At 30.8% G+C, this 6,300-nt stretch overlaps 1 pseudogene; it reads right to left on the bottom strand.

The window, feature by feature from the left end:
• Positions 1–660: 660 nt before the first annotated feature.
• Positions 661–780, bottom strand: LOC111744260 (annotated as a pseudogene).
• Positions 781–6,300: the final 5,520 nt, after the last annotated feature.

The following is a 6,300-nucleotide window of genomic DNA, read 5'->3' as shown; positions in this document are numbered from 1 at the left end:
AGCTGTCATTAGTATTTAAAAATTTCGCTAAACTTATGAGAGAAAAATTGATGTGTGACAGTTACTAGTAAGGCTCTAGAGGACAATAACAAATGATTATTCCCGACATACCCATTATATAAAAAATTTAATTAAAAAAATTAAAAATTTTAAAGACAGAGAGCTGTGGATGAAAGAACTCTAAGAAAACTAAATTCAGATATGGAAAAGCTCTTTCTGGGTGAAGATTAGTCTTCTTTCCTTCTCAGGCCATTTGCTGAGTCTGCGTATAGGGGAATGAAGAGTTAGTCTGGCCATGGGCAAAGGGACTCTGCAGGAAGGAGGAGGAATCAGATGGGCTAGCATAATGGACTGGCGCACCCAGGAGGGCAACAGTCAGTTTTTTACATCTGTTAGTTTTTCTCCAAAGAACATTTTCTGGTTTCTAGAGCAGCTTGGGATACTGGAAGCTGACTTGGAAAGGCAGAGTAGGAACTCCATAGTGTACCAATGTTTACAGACCTGCTGGAATATGCATAAGGCAGGTTTTACCCTAGAGTCATCTGAAACCTGAGGTGAGTTGATATTAAGTTCAGCAACACCTTGTTCCTGACCTAGCTCAGTTTCTTTTTCTTTTCTTTCTTTCTTTCTTTTTTTTTAATGCCTACTGCACCTGGTATTCCTACATGGGCACCTGGTATTCCTACATGGTCTCCCATCCAAGTACTAACCAGGCCCGACCCTGCTTAGCTTCAGAGATCAGATGAAATCAGGAACATTCAGGGTGGCATGGCCATAGACGTCAGTTTCTGATTAGATTCAGGAAATCAGTCTTTTACCCTAGCTGTCATACAAATGAAAGAAGAATGCCGTTTCAGAGGGAAAACACTTCCTCTGGTATCTATGAATCTTTTTTATATACAATGTCTGCTATGAAATAAAAAATATATATAAGACACACAGAAAAGTAGAAAATTATGAGCTATAATCAAGAATAAAAACAACGTTCAATAGATATAGTTCCAAAGAAGAGCCAGATAGTAGAATTATAGACAATAATTTATTTTAAAAATAACTATACATAATATATATTAAATGAAATAGAGAAAAATAGGGCAAAGTGGATAAAAACTATCAATAACTTCCACATTATAAAAAAGGTTCTCAGAAAAAATTGAATAGATATTCTAGAATTGAAAAGAGCTATATCTAAAGTAAAATTTTATTAGATATGCTGAAAGCATAATGGACACATGAGAGGTTAAGCAAAGACAAATATGATTAAATAGACAGAAACTGAAGCTCAGATAGTGAAAAGTATATGTAAAACCAATAAAAAAGAACAAAGTGTGTGACACTTTAATATTCTGATATACACATAATTAGAATCCCAGAAGAGGGAGAATGAATGATGGAAGGACAGATATTCATAAGCAATGAGTACTTACAATGACAAATATGACAATAAATGTAAAAGAATTATGGGCCTCAAGTCTGGCTGTGATCCAGGCTCACAGCTAGGAATAGGATCTCGGATTTAGAATGTTACATTAGTGTAGTCGTGTGGCTCCGCCCAGCTCATGTAAGCATAATTCAGCTTACTGTATCACGCATGTGTGGCAGAATGCAATCCCCTAATACAGAAAAAGCATGCTTTCCGCAATAAAGTTGGTGTCTGCCGTTTCATTTTCATGTCAGCTCCTCGTGCTTTCTTTCAACTGGGCGTCTCACCACCGAAACCTTCCCTTTCTCAATCAGCTCGGCTCTGACAAGAATATTTTATTAAGTTATAAAAACTATTGACTGTTTAAAACAATAACAATATTCATTTTTTTAGGATTTGTAACACAAGTGGAAGTATGATACATTACAATAGTGCAAAAAACGAGAGAGTAGAAGGGTAAATGGAATCATGATATTGTAAGAATCATGATATTGTTCATGAAGCCGTAAAATATTAATTAAAGAAGGTTATAATGTATATTGAAATTTCTAGAATGACTAAGTAATACAAAATTAGCCTAAGTTAAATATAGGATTTTAAATAAAATAATAATACATGATTGATCATAAAGAAAGAAAAAGAAGAACAAAGGAAGAAAGAAGCTATAGGACAAAAGAAAAAGAATAAGTGAAAGATTTAAATCCAATCATATCAGTAATAACTATGTGCAAATGGACTAAACACTGCATTGAGACAATAATTGACAGAATTGGAATTACAGTGATAAACAAAAACCAACTGTTTTTGCCAATAAATGACACATAAACATAAGTTGTAAGTAAAAAGGTAAATAAATAAATAGCACCCACATGCTAAGGAAAGCTTTAAAATTAGACTTTAAAATAAGACATTATAAGAGATGAAGAGAGATTTTCATAATGATAAAAGGGTCGGTTCAACCAGAATACAACAGAGTTTCAAAGAATCCTTAAACAAATCATTAGAATCGGTATTTCATGTTTTTGTTAAACCCTTTTAATAGGATTCAATATTGTAAATTCACTTCTCCAAATTATCTACAGAGTGAATGTAATTCTAAACAAACACCAACAGGTATTTTGTGGGATTTGAAAATAAGTTTTAAATTATTTGGAAGATTAAATGTCAAGAATAATAGACATTCCTTGAAACAAAGCAAGATACCCTTCCAGATATCAAGATAAAAGCCAAATAATTAAGATAATTGGCCAAGGGACAAACAATGGAATAAAAAAAAAGAACAGATTCACACTTACATAAAGATTTAAATATAACTAAAATAATATTGTATATCAATGAGAAAAGTTTAGACAAATAAATGAGGCTAAGATAATTGATTTTTCATAAAAAAGAAAATGAAGTTGGATATCTATTTTATAGTACATATTGAAATATATTCCATGTTGCTTAAAGGCTTAGCTTTTAAAGTCAGAAGTTTTAATCTTTTTAGATAAAAATCAAAGAATATCTTTATGATCACAGCATCAGAATTTCCTAAATAAGACATATTCCACAAACCTTATTAAGACAATATGTTTGACAGCATTAAAATTTAAAACTTATTAATCAAAGAGGCAGAATATACTGAAAAGACAATCCATAAGTTGAGATACAATATTTTAACATATATAACCAAAAATAAAATATTTTCCAAAATAGATTAGATTAAACCATATAAAATTGTCACTTTTGTCTATCAGAAATGGTTGAATATTGGCAATTCAATTTCTTATGGTTTAACCAGATGAAGAATTCCTATGAATCAGTCAAAAAAAAAAAAAAAAAAAGATAAGCATTCCAGTAGAAAAGTCAGCGAGAGATAAACTAGCATTTCTCAAAAAGAGAAACAAATAGCTAATAAATACTTGAATAGATGTCAATCTCATTAGACTCATGGAATAGTAAAATAAACCATAATTACATACATTTTCACATTCATTGAATTGACAAAATTTATACAATCTGACAATGTCGGGAATCGCAGATTGGCTTAAGTATTGGAGAGGATATGGGGCAAAAAATCTTGCATTCACAGCTAATTTTACTTCTTGGAAGCAAGCAGGATTAAGAACGCCCCTTTGCCCTCTCTGTCTCCTCTCTTCGCAGTACAAGAGCACAGAACTGAGAGCAGTCCTGGGTGAGTTACACATCCTTGTCAACCCTGTTTACAATGTTTGAACAATGTTTAGATCTGCAGGGTGGGCTTGCATTCCCAGGACTCTTCATTCTTTCTTGTAAATTTGTGTTTCGATTTAGTATCATTTTCCTTTAGTTAGAAGGAATATTATCTTTAACATTCCTTGCAGTGTAAGTCTACTGGTAATGGATTTTCTTACCTTTTTTTTTTTTTTCTCTAAAGATATCTTTATTTGGGCTCTGTTTTTAAATGATATTTTCATGAGCATGGAATTGTAAGATAGTGGGTTTTTTTCTTCCAGCATTTTGAAAGTCTAGATCACTGTCTTTTGGCTTGCATTGTTTCTAAAGAGAATTCACCAATTATTTTTACTGTTGTTTTCCTGTAAGTAATGTGTCTTTTTCTCTGATTACTCTTAAGATTTTCTCTTTATCTTTGGCTTGCCTTGCTCACATTCCTTGATACTACTTTTTGGTTCACAGATATGTTCAATTTTGTTTTTGAGCCAGCTAATATTTTATATTGTTCTATTTTAATAATTCACTCACTAATTTAACAATTTTTGGAGCTAGGAGAGAAGACCTCAAAACTTACCAAGCCACCTTGCCTGAAGTTTTATGTAAACTTGTACTTTTACCAGATCAATAGTACTTTAATTGTTACTGTTCTAGATATAGTTCAGTGTCAGGTAAAGTTAGTAAATTCTGGTTGTTCCTGTTTTAACAAATCTTTAAGTCTCATCAAATTATTTTTAAATATATTATTTTTAACTTCAAAAAGTATTTGGCTGTATTTTTGGAATAATATTACATCTAATAGATTAATGTACCAGAACATGGTACATTTATTCACTATTCAAGATTAATCTAGACTGGTCGATAATGCATTAATATAGGTTCATATTGAAAGGCTTTTTGCTGATGTAGCAATGCTAGATCATATAAATATGTATATGTCAAGTAGTTTGTCACAGAGTTCTGTCCATAATCTTGTCTTCTTCAACAATTTTTCCAATTACTCAGAAAACATAAAGATATATATTTAAAAGTAATAGATCACAGAGTTCTGGGGAATAATTAATATGCCAAATGACATGTACTTAGAATTTTAAAAGACTGTGATAACCTGGAAATTATAAGCTTATGATACAAATAAATAACCCATTTTTAATAAATAAATCATTTTTAAAGAACATAATCCTAAAAGTCTTGGTTTCTGGGGGAAGAAGAGATCTGGATTCTGGAGGTTCTCCTGACTATACTGTAGGTTTTTTTGTTTTTGTTTTTTGGGTTTTTTTTTTTTTGGTGAAAAACAAATACAAATTTAAGAACTCAAATATTGATCAAACAAGAAAAAAACTAATTAACATATTAGGATGTCCAATATGACCAAAACTTTTGAAACCATTTAGAAGGTAAAAAGAATTTTATATAAATGCTATTTTAACTCTAAGCTCCATCTCACTTGGTGAAAAATTAACTTCAGTTATTCTTGGGATTTCCTCCTATTTGCTGAATTATCCTGAGGTTCCTGGGTCTTATTTAAGATCAGGGTGCTAAAGACCTCCTTAACTCATTTGTCCATTGATTTATTTCTGAGATCCTATTGTTCCTGTCTACATATTTTTTTTAGGTTTATATGTCTTGACTTCCGTGCCATATTAGGGCATTTGAATGTTTATCTGAAAAGAAAAAAACTTATTTATTTTACTTTGTGTCTGAAAATGATTTTATTCACTTTTTTTCTTAAAGTATATTTTTGCTAAGTAAAGAATGCTAGAACAGAAAAAAATTTCTTTCCTTTAGTAATTTTAAGATATCATTTTATTCTCTTTTAGATTTTATTGTTCCTGTGATATCTTAGCCATTATTCTTATTTTTGTTCTTTTGAAATTAATGTACGTATTTGTAACCTCTCCTTTTAAAAATTTATCTTGGTCTTTGGTTTACAGAAGTTTTAATATCATGTGCTTAAAATATTATGAGTAGAGTTTGTTAAAGTTTTTGAATCTTTGGTTTGATGTCTTTAGTCAGTTTTTGAAAACTCTCTGCCCATAATTCCTGAAATATTATTCTGTCTCATCCTCTCTCTCCCATCCTAGGGATTCTGACTACACATATGCCAGTCTTTTTATTTTATTTTATTTTTTACCATGTTCCATATATCTCTTATACTCTTTTCTTCATTCCCCATCCTATCTTTTTACTGGCATTCAAACTGTATATGTTCTACTATTCTGTCTTCTGGTTCATAAATCCTCTGTTTTACTAAATCTAGTTTTTGATTAAACTCATTTATCAAATTATTAATTTCAGTTATTATATCTTTCCATTCTAGAATTTCCCTTTGAATCCTACTCATAGATTTAAGTAAATTCTGCTGAAATTATCCATTTATCCTCCATTTTCTATAATATATTATTCATAGTTATTTTATAACTCTAGTCTGATAATTCCAATATCTAAATCACTTAGGTCCTATTTCTTTTACTCTGGATATTGTTATCTTCTGCAAATAGAGTAAATTGAGATCACCATAACCTTTTTGTCAATGCTAGGGCAGATAAAGTATGAGGTGGGCTATTTAGCTCATTTTGGGATTGAGCTGATTTAAGACTTGTTAAATTTGCTTAAACTTAGTGTATTCCTAGTTTACCTTTCTCTTATTCTGTAACCTTTCAAGGCTTTTACTAGGATTAGTG

The sequence above is a fragment of the Pteropus vampyrus genome, unplaced genomic scaffold (genome assembly GCF_000151845.1).
Source record: "Pteropus vampyrus isolate Shadow unplaced genomic scaffold, Pvam_2.0 Scaffold130, whole genome shotgun sequence".
Taxonomy (NCBI): Eukaryota; Metazoa; Chordata; class Mammalia; order Chiroptera; family Pteropodidae; genus Pteropus; species Pteropus vampyrus.
Note: the sequence above shows the minus strand (reverse complement) of the source record. Positions and strands in the feature narration are given on the sequence as shown.